We start from the raw sequence: 18,207 nt of genomic DNA on the forward strand, positions 1-18,207 counted from the left end.
TGTTAATGACCCAACTCTGGGAAAGCACCTAAGGATGGGGGCTGGTTGCCAGTGGAGTCAAACACTTGATTAGAGGACTGGAATTTTCCGTCCTATCCATGATTTCCGGGAAGAGGAGAGAACTTCAGTCAATCACTCATGGCCAATGAGTTCATCAGTGATGCCTATATAATGAAGCCGCGAAAAAAAATTAATAAAGGAGATTCGGAGAGTATTCGTACTAGGGACCCAGAACTCCCCACATCCTGAACCCCACACTTCACAAGGACAGAAGCTCTTTTGTTGAGGACCTCGCCACTGTACTGCTACATTTGGCTGTTGGTCTGTATCTTTTTGGGCTTCCCTGGTGGCTCAGCTAGTAAAGAATCTGCCTGCATTGTGGGAGACCTGGGTTCGATCCCTGGGTTGGGAAGATCCCCTGGAGAAGGGAAACGCTACTCACTCCAGTATTCTGGCCTGGAGAATTCCATGGACTGTATAGTCCATGGGTCCCAAAGAGTCAGACACCACTGAGTGACCTTCACTTTCACTTCACTTGTATCCTTTGATATCCTTTGTAATAAATGGGTAACCAAGTGAGTAAACAGGTTTTCATGAGTTCTGTGAGCTCTTCTGGAAGATTATTGGAACCCAATGAGGAGGTCATGAAAACCTCTGATTTATGGCCAGTCAGTCAGCAGCACAGGTAACAACTCGGACTTGTGATGGCATCTGAAGTGGAGGGCAGTTTCATGGGATGAAGACCTCGACCTGTAGAATCTCATTCTAGCTACTGGTAGATAATGTCAGAATTGGGTCGACAATTGTTGGTATGGGGAAGCCTACACACATGCACACCCACGCACATGCACATGTTGGTACAGGGTCCAGGAATCCTTTCAAGAGGGAAATGCAACTTTCAAAGTCAGGCCTATAAAGGTATGGGAGCCTCACTTGGATAATCTCAGTGAGGTGATGTCTCAGGACCAAGGGAGTCCTCAGTGAGTCTCAGGACCAAGGGATGAAGCAGAATGTCACTAAGATTTTTTTTTTCACCTCCAATGGTAAACCCCCTTGGATGATGTTTTGATGTTTTGTCTGACCCTGAATTCCACAACTGTAACCTAGTTAAGAGTGAAAACTCCAATGTGCCAATGTAAACATCCTACAATACCCAGAAGTAATATTTAAAATATGTAATATTTAAAATAGTAAAAATATGATAATATTTTCTGGACCCTCAGAAAGTACTCTGGAATGATAATTCTTCAATAATTTCTTTCTTCTTTTCCCAACAGCTAGGCCACACGTTACTTCTTTTCATTCACACATTTAGAACGAGACTTCCCTGGTTCCATGATCCTTTAAAGCTTCCACAAGATAAATACTGTCTACTATCTCAGGTTCCAGAAGGCTCACCCTTTCTGCAGAGCAAGGCCTCTTCTAGAAACCAGGAAGCAGGGACAAGAGACCGAAGCTCCTTGAACTCCTGATCTAAAGCCAACCTGGCAGCTCCAAGCTGATTCTTCCAGCCAGGGTGGCAGTGCTGGAGCTCGGGCCATGACTAATTGCTTTTAGTGCCTTCACACAGCAGCAATGTCTACAGCCTGTGTTTTCTTTGCAAAAGTTGAAGTGCATTAAAAAGGCTGAAGCCCCCATCACCTTTTGGCCCCCTCTAAAGAAAGCCACACAAGTGGACCAGACTGGGTCATTCCTAGGAGTCTTGCCACCCTGGCTTTCACCTAAATGACTCCCTCAGAGGCTACTGAAGCGATCCTGCAGAGCTTCTAGAAAGTTCACTCAGTGGATGGCATTTCCAATCTGAGCTAAGGAGTCCTTTTCTCTCCATAAACTTGTAGGAAATAGGGTACTAGACAAAAAATTTCTAAGGAGAGGAAAAGGTGACTAACAACAGATTTGAGTCTACTGTTTGTATTCAAACTTTTATATTAATATACAAGTGTGTATACAAATATATACTATGTACACACACACACACACACACACACATGCAATGGACAAAAGAGGAAAAGAACAGAAAGAATAGATGAAGTTCTGGCCATTAAAATTATGTCAGTATTAGGCAAATGCCACTACTAAGTTAATCACATAGGATACATTTATTTTTGCCTTTGGCTTAAAGAGAAATTCATTTTTTCACAGTTCCAGAAGTGCAAAATCAGATGCTGGCAAGTTTTGTTTCTTCTGAGGCCTCTCTCCTTGCCTTACAGATCGCATCTTCTTGCTCTCGCCTCACATGGCTTTTTGTCAGTCTCTGTTTTGTCTAGGTTGTAATCTCCTATTTTTTTTTTTAAAGAATACATTTTTATTGTTGTGAAATAGCCTATCTGAAATCTAACTTTTTCTTGAAAACAAAAACTGGAAAAATGCGGAAAAGTAACAAAATTAGTGACATTCATCACTATGAAAGTTAAGGCCATACTTAGAAAATACTACCCATTCAATCTGTCGTATATTTATTGAGTGCTAGGTGATAAAAGGACTTTAAAAGCTTGAAAAGGTCAAATTCAGGGATCTGAGGCAGTTTCACAGAAAAGTCACATTTGAACTGGCTATTTAAAAAGGGGGAAAAAAAAGTTCTGGTTCTAAAGCTAATACATACCCACTGCAGAATCTTTAGAACAAACATTGTACAAGAAACCCAACACCCAAAATGGGCCAGTGTTAAAGTTTAACGTGCTTCTTCTTCCCTTCTTTTCTCCTTTTTCTTTTCCTTTCTGTCTTCCTTTTTAGCTCTCTTTTATTAACTTTGGAATTTTAGTGTTTTTAGTCTATTGTTTTTCATGTAATACTACACAGTACACATTTGAAGAACAGACATGTTTTTTAAAAAATGTGTTAGTTCCATATTAACAAATAATATAAGTGTAGAAAAATTAGAAAACACAAGCTTGCAAATGAAGGAAAAAACAAATAAAAAGAAAAAAGTCACCTGTTATCTCAGCAAGCAGAGATGATCACTGTATATGTATATTGGAGTATCAGCTTCAGGGGTTTTTCTATGCACACAGATACAGTGCCTGGCACACAGTAGACACTTGATAAGTATCTGTTAAATGAAAGGAATAAGTATAGATTTTTTAAAAATATGTATACATTTACAAAAATGGAAATCATACCACAGAGTTTTTAAGACGTATTTTTTCACTTAACAAGATATAGTCTCCCATCCTGAGTTATGTCCATAACACAGTTCTACATCATTACTGAAAATGCTCCTTAACTTCTTGACTTGCCATAAACTGACATCCAGCCTGCTACTGCAGGCCAGTCGCAGTGCCCGGGGGATGGGAGACAATAGGTGGAGACGGGCCCTAAGCTGAGACTTCTCAATGAAGGGGAACATGGCCCATGACAAAGAGACAGGAAGTGCAGGTCAAGTTTAAGAAACAAAAGAATTATAGTTTCACTGAAGGACAGAAGCAATTATCAGACTGTACAGTTAATTACAAGATTGAATGAGATCATCATGTGAAGATCTTGATGTTAACCCAACAACAATGACTATCCCCCAGCGTCTGTAACAGGTTACAAATGACAGTTTACTAAGCACAGAACATTTCTGATCCTTCACTACAAAATTCAGAGATATTCTTAAGAAGCAGTATTATCTTGGTATGCTTATTGGTACATTTTACTAACAGTACCCATGTAAAAAACACAAACTTCTCTAACTCTTCATGGTGATACAGATCAAAAAAGAGGTTATACAGAGAATTTAACATTGCTTACAGGCTTCCTTGGTAGCTCAGCTGGTAAAGAGTCTGCCTGTGATGCAGGAAATCTTGGTTTGATTCCTGGGTCAGGAAGATCCCCTAGAAAAGGGATAGGCTACCCACTCCAGTATTCTTGGGCTTCCCTGGTGGCTTAGATGGTAAAGAATACACCTGCAATGTGGGAGACCTGGGTTTGATCCCTGGATTAGGGCATGGCAACCCACTCCAGTATTCTTGCCTGGAGAATGCCCATGGACAGAGGAGCCTAGAAGGCTGCAGTCCATGGGGTCACAAAAAGTTGGACATGAATGAGGACTAAGCACATACAGCCTACTGAAACAAGAAAGACCTTTTCATATAAAGTAACAACAATAAAACACTTGCATGATAGAGACCAAACTGTACAGTAAAACAAAGATAAGTCCAGAAAGATTTCAGAGACATACATATGTACACATGGGAAGGAAAGAGGGAAGGAAGGAAGTTGGAGCCTGGAGAAATCAGGTAAGATTTTACAAATAGTTAGGATATGAACTATGCTTAAAAATAGGATTTAGACTGGAGTAGGGAAGGCATTCGGAGAAGGCAATGGCACCCTACTCCAGTACTCTTGTCTGGAAAGTCCCATGGACGGAGGAGCCTGGTAGGCTGCAGTCCATGGGGTCACTAGGAGTCAGACACGACTGAGAGACTTCACTTTCACTTTTCACTTTCATGCATTGGAGAAGGAAATGGCAACCCACTCCACTGTTCTTGCCTGGAGAATCCCAGGGACGGAGGAGCCTGGTGGGCTGCCATTTATGGGGTCGCACAGAGTCGGACACTACTGAAGCGACTTAGCAGCAGCAGTAGCGGCAGCAGGGAAGGCATTCCTTGCACTAGAAACAGCACAGGCAAAGACATGGTGGCCAAGTGTGCACAGAACACCCATTCAGATGAATCTAGCCGAAGCAGAGAGATCAAAGAACACATTCTTGAGTAGGAAGAGTTTATACTGGTTTGGTAAAAGCTGGTTAAAAACTGTAGAGAGGAAACCAAACCAAAGAATATACTATAATTTAAACATTGTCCAAAATTACTTTGGGGGATAAATAAGCAAAAATACACTTAGATTCCACTAACAGAAAGAAAAATTGGTAGAATCTAAATCCTCTCTAGAAGCGTAGCTGCAAATGAATGTAGGAAATGTAGTTTTCAATTTTTCATCCTTGCAGAACTGGACTAGAAAGAAGTGGGAACAAACACTGACTGGGCCAATCTGTCACAAAGTTTCTTAGCAACTGAAATTGTAGTTTGTTAATTAATCCCCCAAATTGGAAGGAAAGTTATGACCAATAGACAACATATTAAAAAGCAGAGACGTTACTTTGCCAACAAAGGATCGTCTAGTCAAGGCTACAGTTTTTCCAGTGGTCATGTATAGACGTGAGAGTTGGACCATAAAGAAAGCTGAGCACCAAAGAACTGATGCTTTTGAACTGTGGTGTTGGAGAAGACTCTTGAGAGTCCCTTGGACTGCAGGGAGATCCAGCCAGTCCATCCTAAAGGAGATCAGTCCTGAGTGTTCATTGGAAGGACAGATGTTGAAGCTGAAACTCCAATACTTTGGCCACCTGATGCAAAGAACTGACTCATTTGAAAAGACTCTGATGCTGGGAAAGATTGAAGGCAGGAGGAGACGGGGATGACAGAGGATGAGATGACTGGATGGCATCACTGACTCGATGAACATAAGTTTGAGTGAACTCTGGGAGCTGGTGATGGACAAGAAATCTTGGCGTGCTACAGTCCATGGGGTTGCAAAAAGTCGGACACGACTGAGTGACAGAACTGAACTGAACTAATCCCCCAATCTACTGATTAGCAGGGTGGGATTTCCAGGTGGCTTAAACAATAAAGAATTTGCCTGTAAATGTGGGAGATCCAGGTTCAATCCCTAGGTCAGGAAGATTCCCTGGAGTAGGAATTGGCAACCCACTCCAGTATTCTTGCTTGGGAAATCCCATGGACAGAGGAGCCTGGTGGACTACAGCCTATAGGGTCACAAAAATTGGACACAACTGAAGCGACTTAGCACTCATGCAATAGAGAGCAAAGTGGTGGGGACCAAGCACCCATTTCACTGGTACAATTTTAGCAGGTGCTACAGTGCAGCCAACAACTGTGGTGGTGAATTCCTGACCATCAGATTTGGCCTCAGTGATGTGTTCCCAGAGGATGCAGTTCAAACAATGAGAAGCTGGCTTCCTGATGAAGGCATAAGAGAAGACCCTTAGGCGAGCTGAGTGGTGGTACTCTGTGTTTATTCCTAGAGACTGAGCCCAAAGCCTGGTCTGCCATCTTTTCTAGCAATTTTACAGGCTTTAATTCCCTGTATTCAATCCCTTTTGCTTAACATACAAGAGATCTCTGTTTATATGCAGTTAAACCCTGACTGATATTCTTAATTTTATTTTTTTCAACCTCTGAAATTTTTTATTATGAGAACTTTTAAACATATACAAAAGTGAACATAACATAATAATGAACCCCCATGTACCAACTTCAATAATGATCATTTCAGGCCAGTCTTGTTGAAGTTTTACTCCCAGTATTACCTAGAATTATTTTACAAGACATTCCAGATATCACCTGTAAATACTTCAATACATATTTCTAAAAAGTCAGATCCATTTTTAAAACAATACCACCATATCACAATCACATCTAAAACATAACAAGAATCCCTGCTGCTGCTGCTAAGTCACTTCAGTCGTGTCTGACTGTGTGTGACCCCATAGACAGCAGCCCACCAGGCTCCATCGTCCTTGGGATTCTCCAGGCAAGAACACTGGAGTGGATTGCCATTTCCTTCTCCAATGCATGAAAGTGAAAAGTGAAAGCAAAGTCACTCAGTCGTGTCCGACTCTTTTCGACCCCATGGACTGCAACCTACCAGGCTCCTCTGTCCATGGGATTTTTCAGGCAAGAGTACTGGAGTGGGTTGCCATTGCCTTCTCCTAACAAGAATCCCTAAATGACATTAAATAGCCAGTCATGCACGTGTGCTAAGTCACTTCAGTCATGTCCGATTCTGGAACACTATGTACTGTAGCCTGCCAGGCTCCTTTGTTCATGGGATTCTCCAAGCAAGAATACTGAAGTGGGTTGCCATGCCTTCCTCCAGGAGATCTTCCCTGACTCGGGGATCAAACCTGAGTCTTACATCTCCTGCATTGGCAGGCAGGTTCTTTACCACTAGTACCACCTGGGAAGCCAAATATCCAGTCAGGTACACATAACTTCAAAACTGCTATGAATGATTATTGGTGATTAAGAATAAGATCTACCTCTCCTAGTTCAGCTCCTGGGAATGAATTATGACAGCTAGGTCAGTGGTTTTGAGAATGTGTTAGGTATAAGGCCAGTTATGGTTCTGTCTTCCTGATAACTCTTCCCACGACATCTCTTCCCACAACCGAGTCTATTTACATACTGGAGGTCCCTGGCTCACCGGACTCTCAGATGGTAATAATATGATCTGTGAGCTGCTTCACTATATTTCGAAAGGCCTCAAACAGGCTAAACAGGTTAATTAAAATGTCATGAGTCCTTAGTTTTGGCAAGATTGCCTTAACTTGGTGTGATAATCCTAGATTCTGACTGGCAGTGTAATATATCTTAGAGTACCAAAAGTGGGAAGTGAATTAATATAATTCAAGTTATAGTCAAAACTCTCTAAACAGTATGCTTAAGATCCAGCTGTTGCACTGCATATAAATTATACTTCAACTAAAATAAAAACTTAGAGTGGATACAATCTTTGAAAACCCAGGGTCCTTGGGAAGTGGGGAATGACCTTGGGTAATGAAAGACTGGGATCCAGTAAGCAGTCTCAGAAGAGACGGTGTTTTCTCTCTTCTTACTCAAAACTCATGACTTAGCCAGTGCTCCTGGTCTCAGCTCTGCTAGGACCTGGCCTCCCACTCTCCCTCTGGTGGCTCCCCCAACTTCTGTCAATCCCGCTCAGCTCCATATTTGCAAAGTGACTTTGAACAATCAGCCTGCTCCTGTCTCTATGGCCAACAATCTAAACAGCTTACCCCTGTTCTCATCACTCCCTTGAACCCTAGTTCCACTGGCAAATCCTGGCTCCACCCCTCAGGAGCTGTGCTGACTCTGGGCAAGTAGGTTAATATCTCTTTGTCTCAGTTTTGTCATCTGTAAAATGGAGATGAAGCAGTATCTACCTCACAGAGTCGCTATAAAGCTTCTACAACTGGGTCCGTACCTGCCCTGGTTCTGGTAAGCGAGGGCGACTGTCACAGCTACTATTGCTGCCTCCTCCTAATCAAGGCAAGTGGCCTTTTCTAAGTTCTCAACCTTTCACCACCCCGCGAAGGAGGGACACTGTTTCCTGAACCCCACCACCTTGCTTCTCACTGCATCTACAAGCATCCGCATTCTCAGAGGAACTGTTCTCAGCCTCCACTGCCAGCTCCTGTTCTCCTCCCATCCTCTGTGCTCTGTGTGGGGGCAGCCCTACCCCCACCCCGCTTTCCTTCATACACTCCAAACTCTTTCCTTTGTAAGTTTCAAGCCTGAAGTGTCAGTCTTCATCCCACAAGGGTGCCTTTCAGATCTCTTTTCCCCAGGGCTTTTCGTTTTACAAAACTAGAATTCCTCTAGAAATTAGGAGATAGGATCTCTGTCATACTTCCTACTTGCTAATGATCACGTCACTTAACATGCCACGTATTTCTTTATCTGTAAAGTGCGAAAGCTGGAGGGGAGAGACAATCTCTCAGGTTCCCTCCTCCTGCTCAGAAAAATTTTCACAAATTCTTTTCAGATCCCAGCTGCCTGGGAGACCTCTTCACGTGAATGTTTGTCGTGACCTCCAACTCAACGTGCCCCACTGAACATACCATCTGACCTCACACATCAGCTTTTCTATTTCTGTTCACGATAATGTTGGTTCCCCTCATCACTCAGACTTGGAACTCGGGTATCTAATCAGTCTCTGAGTCCTATCAACATTTCATACCATCCCTTCCTTCCTCTTGTTCCTTCTGGCTCCACAATCGTAGCCTGGCTGGTCGCTTCCCCCCGTGCTGCCTACTGAGCCCAGCCCACTCCATTTACAGAGGCAGATTCTTCCTGAAAATCCATGTCTTGGCGTATTCCTCTTTTCCCCTTGCCAGTCCTAAGTGTTTCTACTAGTCGAACCCCTGGAACAGCAAATTCAAAGCCAAGATTGCCCTTAACTCCTCTTTTCCCCTGAATATTTACTTAGTTATTTGGCTGTGCTGGGCCTTAGTTGCGGCATGTGGGACCCCTGACCAGGTATGGAATTCAGGCCTCCTTGGGAGCGTGGAGTCTTAGCCACTGGATCATCAGGGAAGTCCCCTCTTAACGCTTTAAATTTCTCTCCCAGGATGTTCCTTCTGAACCTTTCACTTCTGTAATGGATCTGCTTTGCAGTTTTCGGCTTTCCTCCCACCGCCCCCCACCTTGGCCCTGAACATACTTCTCAGCCACTTCCTTTCTCATTGAGCCAGTGCCCACTAAGTACATTTCTTTCAAAAAGCCCAGCTTGCTGGCTTGTGTGGTTTTTAAAAAAAAAGATTATTTCAAGCCAATCTTCTCTATAAGGTCTTCCTCCAGTGACCAATTGTGATTATTTACCTGTGATGACTTCTCATAGCACTTTTGTATACTCATTGGATTATAGGAAGGGGTCTTATATGTTTTCATGATCTCTTTATGGAGTTATCCTCCTTCCTAAGTACATTCTCAACTTCTCGAGGACAGGGAGCACAGACCTCTTAGCTCAATACACAGTGATAGTAAAAACGTTAACAATAATGATGACTCAACTGATCATCTGCCTACAGACAATACAGCATAATCCTCACAAACACAATTTCTTAGGAAAACAAAACAAAGATTAGAAGTTAAAAGAAGCAACGTGTACAGCTGCTCCACATAGTTTTCATTAACTCTGCCACTGTATTTTACTTTTGATCTGAGCATGCACAAAGTATGTGATAATATGTTTAAAATTGTAAAGTACTCTATTAATGAAAGGTATCTATCATTAACAACACAGTCACTATGGCTGGAATGTTTAAGAATTCTTGGTATGACTTCTACAAGCCCACAGAAAGGGTTATATTAAAGTAGTGGTTCTCAACTAGGGACCGTTTTGGCCCCCGCCCTCAGTGGACATTGGCCATGCCTGGAGGCATTTTTGGCTATCACAAGTGAGAGGGTATTGTAGGCTTCTAGCAGAGAGAGGTCAGAGGTGCTGCTAAACATCATACAGTACACAGGACAGCTATTCACATCAAAGCTTTATCTGGTCCAAAGGCCAGGAGCACTGGGGATGAGAAGCCCTGTGCTACAGGAAGCTCACAGGGGAGTAAGGACTGACCACTCCTGAGGGGGGCAGAGAGGAACAGCTCACTGCCTTGAAATGATGGACCCCTGGTCCTGTCTTGTTTACAGTATCCTGACACCTGCTCCACAAGAACTTTGTTCAGGTTCCTAGATGATGTTTTATTTTTATTTTTGTATTGAACTATTTCATTTTATTATAAAATATTTGACTAGGTAATACATGTACACAGTACACCATTCATACAGTACGAAAGCGTCTACAGTGAGAAAAGCCTCCTTCATTGCTGTACTGTGTGCTCAATTGCGTCAAACTCTGCGACTCCATGGACGGTAGCCCGCCAGGCTCCTCTGTCCATGGAATTTTCCAGGCAAGAATACTGGAGTGGCTCCCATTTCCTACTCCAGAGCCTTCACTGCCTATCCCCCCAAAAGCTCCCTCCCATGTTTTATTCTATAACTTTCACAATTTTATTTTTTACATTAAAATCTTTGACTCATCTAGCTGAATTTTTCAAATGTTCTTATTAACATGCCCAGCCTAAGATGTCTAGGAGTTAACCTTCCCATTGAGATGTTTTGCAATTATTCTGATTTCTCAAAGAGAGAAAATACTAATAAACTTTAGAAGTTAATGAAGTTAACCTGCAACTCTGGATACAGGAGGACAGATTGTATTGTATATTACATTTAAAAATTTAACTTTAAACAGTGAGTGTCTTTGAGCAGTGTGAATACACAAAAGTAAAAATCTTTCTCATCAACTGAAAATTAATAGATTTAAATAATTATGTACAGAGTTCAAAAACAACCCAAAATATATTCCTATAGCCTTTGAAAAAGTCTCTTTCTCTGCACATGTACTTTTTGCTCTAGCAATACCTCTGATCAAGAATTACTGCTGGACTAAAAACAGTGAATGGCAACTTTTTTTTTTTTTTAAGTTCTAGCTAACTCCAAACAAAATACTCTAGGAAAAATAGAAATCATGACAAATTGAAAGCACAACAGAGTGGTGTATGTAAGTTCAGTTCAGTTCAGTTCAGTCACTCAGTCGTGTCCAACTCTTTGCGACCCTACAAATCACAGCACGCCAGGCCTCCCTGTCCATCACCAACTCCCGGAGTTCACTCAGACTCACGTCCATTGATTCAGTGATGCCATCCAGCCATCTCATCCTCTGTCGTCCCCTTCTCCTCCTGCCCCCAATCCCTCCCAGCATTAGGGTCTTTTCCAATGAGTCAACTCTTCGCATGAGGTGGCCAAAGTACTGGAGTTTCAGCTTTAGCATTATTCTTTCCAAAGAAATCCCAGGACTGATCTCCTTCAGAATGGACTGGTTGGATCTCCTTGCAGTCCAAGGGACTCTCAAGAGTCTTCTCCAACACCACAGTTCAAAAGCATCGATTCTTCAGCGCTCAGCTTTCTTCACAGTCCAACTCTCACATCCATACATGACCACTGGAAAAACCATAGCCTTGACTAGACGAATCTTTGTTGGCAGAGTAATGTCTCTGCTTTTGAATATGCTATCTAGGTTGGACATAACTTTCCTTCCAAGGAGTAAGTGTCTTTTAATTTCATGGCTACAATCACCACCTGCAGTGATTTTGGAGCCCCAAAAAATAAAGTCTGACACTGTTTCCACTGTTTCCCCATCTATTTCCCATGAAGTGATGGGACCAGATGCCATGATCTTCATTTTCTGAATGTTGAGCTTTAAGCCAACATTTTCACTCTCCACTTTCACTTTCATCAAGAGGCTTTTTAGTGCATGTAAAGAGGATCACTTATAAACATTTAAAAATATACCTTTATTTGAAAAGAGAAAATATAATAAAACACCATAATTCATACTAAATGATGTTTACAGTCTTTGAACAAGCTTTTTTTCTTTTTGGACTTTTTCTCAGGCAGAATCTGAAGTTCAGATTAACAGATGCGCTCTCAAAGGTCTCTCCTGGTTCTAAAATCCTCTGAATTTATGATTCTATATACCGTTTCTTAATGAATCATTTTCAGAGATAAGATGGGCTTGTAGACAAGTCTTTTGAATAGGTGACTCAGACTGCTGCTACTGCTAAGACACTTCAGTCGTGTCCAACTCTGTGCGACCCCATAGACGGCAGCCCACTAGGCTCCTCTGTCCCTGGGATTCTCCAGGCAAGAATACTGGAGTGGGTTGCCATTTCCTTCTCCAATGCATGAAAGTGAAAAGTGAAAGTGAAGTCGCTCAGTGCTCGACTCTTAGCGACCCCATGGACTGCAGCCTACCAGGCTCCTCCATCCATGGGATTTTCCAGGCAAGAGTACTGGAGTGGGTTGCAATAGGTGACTCAGACTGCTGCTACTGCTAAGTCACTTTAGTCATGTCCGACTCAGACTAGTAGTCCTCAGTTCTAACTACACATAGAAATCACCTTGGGAGGTTTGGAAAAATAATAGTGATAACATGCCCCCTAACACACACCAGTTTCTGATTCAGTTCATCTAGAATGGAATCTAAGCATGGATGTTTTAAATGCTTTGAGAAGATTCTAATGTGTTGCCAATACTAAGATCTGCAGATTATATTAAAAGCTAAAAACAAATGTAGCTGGAGCCCAAGTAGGTAAGACAAATAAGCAAAGCAGATTGGATACAAGAAACTGGAGAACATGTGTCTCATCTATTTCAGTAAAAATAAGACAAATCTTTTTATTTCTTTTCAAGAAATGCCAGAAATCAAGTTTTAAGTGAAATTCAGATACTTAAATGTTGACAGCTAATTCCAAACAATTTTAAGAGAACAAGTCCTACAAAATACACCCACAGGTTTCATTTGGTTCTATAGTCACCAACATAACAAAACCAGTTCAATAAATCAAGCCCAACTTTTCCTCTGTGTTCTGTCCTGACATTCTCCCAACTCAAAGCCCCCTCCTCCGAGACCTCGGGCCATAAACTCTCCCTTTCCTTTTCCTTTCCATTGCTCCCTTCTTTTCCCATCTTCTTTGTCTTCCATCACTCCTAAGAGATGGAAACTGAGATCCACACATTAAATCTTTATGTGGCCCTGGCTGCATCACTCTGACGGGCTTCTCTACCTGGGAAAATTCAAGTTATAAACTGTAACCTGAGGCTGTGACTCCATGATGTCAACAACCAGTTGGTTTCGTGAAGTCGGGGGAAAAGCCAATCAAGCTCATAACTTCATATTACCAAAAGGTTTATCAAACAAACAATATATGGAAATCGTCATTTAATTTCTGTTTTTGTTTTGTTTTTAAATCTAAATCACTTATAAAAATTACCCCAGTATTGTTTTTAAAAAATTCCCCTGTCTGAGCTCTATGCCAGGCCAACTAAATCTGAATCTCTGGAAACAGAGTCTGGGCATTGGTAGCTTTTAAGAGACTTTTGGTGAATCTGGTGTGAAGCCTGCTTTGAGAATCATTAATCTTGATCTATCTCCTAAACCTGCAGATTACCAGAGTCTGAACTTGTTCAAGCATATTCTCAGCTCTGTTCTCATTGTACCTTCACAGCTCAGACACTGTCATTAGCATCATACGGATGAGAAAAGGAGGCATTAAAAATGCTAGCTGAGTTACCCAAGGGGACCCAGTTAGTTACAGGCAAAGATACACTATAGCATTACCTGAGGCAGAGTTCCGTGACAGCAACCTGGGTGCTTGCAAAGTTTACCCAAACCATGGTGCTTTCCTATGACTGGATTCCTTTATGCTTAGTAAGTAACCCTAACACACAGGTGGTGAGCTGAAAACCAATGACTAAAATGTGATCAACTTCCAGATATAAGTTTTTTTAAAAAGATTCAATTTAGGGCCAGTGTTCTAAGATGTCCTTCTCTAAAGTCTATGATGCTATTTGGATTTCACTTCCTTCTATGCACTTGCTTCCCCCACCTCCATACTACCTTTCACAGATGCACATTCGCCCAGGGACTGAAAAGTTTCTGGTAGTTTCCATTAAGACATTTTCAGAAAAATATTTTTAAATGATTAAATATTCATTGAACATTAGAGGTAAGGGGAACTTTCCTGATCAACTTCCCCCACCTCCTCTGATAGATGAGAAACCTGAAGTCTCTCTTAATTCAGTACCTATGGAGTACTAACAGTGTGCCAAGCTCTTCACATCTATTATCCTCACTAACCCTTCAGGATAACTCAGTAAGTACCACTATCATCACCACCATCACTATCATTTAACAAAGGTGGGGGGTGGGGAACTGAGGCTCAGAGATGCTAAACAACTTACCCAAGATGTCTAGGCTGATAAGTTGAGACTGGGCATTTACATTTGACTCAAAGTATCTGTCCTTACTTCACCTTCCATCACCTGGACTGATGGTGCAAAATGTGAAAGATCAATATGAAAAGGCTAGGAGGTAATCAGTGAACACTTACTTGAAGAGGCAGAAAGTAGTATTTGGGCTAAGTCTTTTACAAATATATAGGATTTCAGCAGGCATTCCAGTTTGGAATCAGCATCAATATTGAGGCAGAAAGTGACAGGGAGGACATAGGGTGAACTGGGAGAAAGTGATGGAAAGAGGTGAGGAACAGGTTGTGGAAGGTCCCAGGTGCCTGACTAAGGAATTTAGACTTTAATTGTAGGCAACTGATTTTGAAAAACAGTGGTTTTTGAAAACCACTGAAGGTTTTCAAAAGAAAGATTAGTTAAAAATTAGTTAAAAAAATGCAGATCCCATGGAAGTGTTGAGACTGAATTAGGGGAGCAGAACTTGATACCCAGGAGACCAACTAGAAGCCCATTACGCCTCCTTTGCTGGCTACTTTACTCTTTACCCTTCACCGTGCTTGCAGATGCTCCCGTGAGTGCTGGTTTCTTCAGGGCACCTCCATGTCTGTTTCACCATTTTTGAATCCCAATAAACTCCTTAAATTGCCCTGTCTAAATCAAGTGAGAGAGACCTGAACCTGGGCAGTGGGAATGGAGATGAAAAAACAGGTTTATGCATCATTTGCAGGTTCCTGGTAACTGCTCAAAAATGGAGAGAAGGCGAGAGAAGAAGCAGAGTAGAAAGAGACTCCGATGCTTCAACTTAGCAGAGGAACAAATAATGAGATCTAGAGAAAGGGATGGTCAACAGTAGCACTAAGTGGTGAACAAGATGTTTTGACTAAGATCTCAATCCAACAGGCATTTATTAAGCAGTTATTCTGTGCTGGGCATTAGGGAAACAATGGTAAGTAAGACTAATTTTGCGCTCATGCATCACCCAGGGAAAGAAAAAGACAGTCTAGCAATAATCAGGTGTCTGGTCTCTTAGTCTCAGGACAAATGTACCCTCTTACAAGACCCACCTAGAAGGTCATCTATCTCAGGCATCAGCCTTCCTCACAAGATTGACCTGGTTTTATTCGTTCACTGCAAGAACAAATCTCCAACATTCATTTATAGGTGTATTTATTGTCTGTTTCCCCCCAGGAGGAGGGACAGCTCACAGAAATAGGACTTTTATCTTGTAGTTGCTAACTGCCACATAAACTCTCAGTAGGAAACACTCATTGAATATGTTTAGGGGGAAAAAAGTGAATTCATCTCATCAAGGTTAAGACCTTAAGCCAAACCAGGTGAGTTTAGTGATGTCTAAGGAACTACTGAGAACTGAGTAACTCTGAGGAGTAAAGCCAATTTGAGGTTGGGGCCCAAACTGAAATCCTACCATCATCAGAGCCCTGACTTGTCTGAAAAATTTCAGCAATACCCAGCCGGTGAGAGATTCATTTAACAATGAGGCCAGCCAGCCACCTAGCTCAGGTTTTATTTTCCGTCGTCGTTCTGACGTCAGAAAAAGCACGAGTTGCCGCAGTTTCTTCTATCAAGGTGACAAATTACAGTCTTGTTGGGCCCTGGAGTCTGCAAAGGATGATTTATTCTTTCCTTCCCCTTATATTAAAAAGTCTTAAACCCACGGCAGAGATGTCAGATCCTTTTCCAAACGCAAATAAATACGGTTTCCTAGCTCTCGGGTCTTTTTCAACTCATGAAATACATCACCAGGGATTCGTCCGCAAAAGTATGTGATACTGGTGGCAATTAGGTTTTCACCAGAGAACCAGAGCAAGAAAAACCAGGTCAGACACAAAGGATTCACAATTGCAGCACCACCTTCCCAAGCGGAAGACAGCCTGTGAAAGGCACCGCCGAAACGCCGGGACGCGGTTACCGCGAAATTCCTTTTGCCGCCATATGTACTTGTACCTTCTAACTACAGTTCAGTCCAAACCCAGGGCTGGGCACTTCAACAGGGAAGTGGCGCCCAGTCAGCCCTGTAGCCTGGGGGTACCAGTGGGTGCTGAGGACCCCGAAGCTCCGGGAGGGGAATGACGGTGGTGGGGGCGTGCACCGGGGCGAAGGAGCACTTTCCTCCGGGCACCCGCCCGGCGAGGTTAAAGGCCTATTGTGGTAACATTTAGGGACGCGAGGGTGATTCGGGGGTGGGGGGAAGATGTGGGAGTGCTGGGGAGGACACTCGGCGCTCTGGCCCCGCGCAATCGGTGCCCTTTTGTTCGCCAGCTCCACCGGTTCCTAGCTTTCAGAACGGCACTTCTCTCTTTCTCTCCTTCCTTTGGGAAAGAACCTCTTCGGGGAGGGAAAGGGCAGCGAGTCACTGCCAGCATCGCTTAATAATCCCCCTCACCCCTCGTCCCCCAACCTCATAGCCCGCATCCTCTCCGTTACTGAGAGCCGGGCAGAGCTCGAGAAGGGCCGGCGAGCGTGTTCCTGTTTACTCGGGCTCCGTGGCCAGTCCTCGAGACCCAGCCGGCCGCATACTCAACCCCGGGCACATCACATGCCTTTCTTGGGGCTCCTAAGACACAGGAAATTCCCCGCAAATGCCCAGCACTCAACCACTCCTCGGGAATGCAGTGGAGCCCTCACCTCGGCGCGCTCTCTAGACCCGCGTGGTCCCTAACCCGCGAATGATTTAACCAGATCTGGCACCACAATCTGCCACTAAGAAAACAGACCCCAAAAGTAAGCCGCAGCCCACGCAACGCTAAAACCAGGGGCTCCGCGCCTCTTTACACTGCCGCAGGCGGTCAGCAGAACCGTGGATCTGACTTTTCTCTTGGTAAAAGCAAAATGCGAACGCATCCGGCTCAGCCGCGCACTCCTTCCTTTTACGCTCGCATGGATGAGTTCTGCGTTACCGCCTCCTCTCACATCTAAAACGTCCCTTTCCTCCCCACCGCTGCTCCCTCAGCTCTCCCTGGGAAAGGGAAATCCTCTTACCTTGGGCCAAAAAAAAAGGGGGGGAAAGTGGTATCCGCCCTTCCCGGATTTTCCCCCAGCCTTGCGATGTCCTTTGTGTCAAGGTCTGGCTGCCTTGGCGGATGAAAGGTGCCCTCAGTCAGCGAGGACTGGGCGGGAAGGCTCGGCGTGGCGTGGCGGATTTCCGAGGAAGGTGAAGGGCGGCGACCTTCAGGCGGAGCGGCGTGCCGCCCCAGCCCGCGCACTCCTGGCTCTCCTCCTCCTTTCGGGGCCGATTGCATCAGAAGCTCCCCCCACCAGCAACCCTTACCCACACGGTGCTCGCCAGCCTCGCACTCACATCCGCTCGCTCGGCCGCAGAGGGTCTCGAATCAAATCACAGTCATTCTCCTACTAGGGGACGCGTCGCCCTTGCGCATCCATGGCTCGCGATGGTTTAGCTGTTCAGGCTATTTATCCGCGTCTCGCGTGCCGTCGCCTCCCCTCCTGCGCGTCCGCTCTTTAACCGAAGCTGCGTGTCACTGAGCGGTGCCCGTCACATGGTGTCTCTTGCCTAGGCGGCCGCCCCTGGCTGCCTCCGTGTCGCCGTCCGCCGAGTATGCGGCGACCGCGGCCGGCGAAGGTTGAGCATCGGAAAGAGAGAGGGAGCGAGGGAGGGGTTGCGGGGCGCTTGTGTGTCGGGAGCGCCGGCGGTGGCACCGGGAGCGGAATGTGCGCGCAGCCTGGACACCTGCCCCACGCCCTCCTGGTGCCCTGCGATGAGCCCAGAGCCCAGCTGCAGCGGTGGCCGGAGACTGGGAGCCCTCGGAGATGGAGAGGGGAGGTGGCTTGGAGGGCACGGAAGGAGGCGAGGAGGACTGTGCGA

The 18,207-nt window shown here is 44.2% G+C and overlaps 1 protein-coding gene across 1 annotated transcript in view; it reads right to left on the reverse strand.

Moving 5' to 3' along the window:
• Positions 1-17,935, reverse strand: part of SLC38A1 (solute carrier family 38 member 1) — a 73,466-nt gene extending 55,531 nt beyond the window's left edge. Inside the window, exons 1-2 of the mRNA XM_027542651.1 lie at positions 17,364-17,935; positions 2,933-3,049 (exon numbers count right to left, since the gene is read on the reverse strand). The gene's annotated coding sequence lies outside the window, so the exon portion shown is untranslated. The remainder of the gene's footprint in view (positions 1-2,932; positions 3,050-17,363) is intronic.
• Positions 17,936-18,207: the final 272 nt, after the last annotated feature.

Source organism: Bos indicus x Bos taurus, chromosome 5, assembly GCF_003369695.1.
Source record: "Bos indicus x Bos taurus breed Angus x Brahman F1 hybrid chromosome 5, Bos_hybrid_MaternalHap_v2.0, whole genome shotgun sequence".
NCBI classification, from domain to species: Eukaryota; Metazoa; Chordata; class Mammalia; order Artiodactyla; family Bovidae; genus Bos; species Bos indicus x Bos taurus.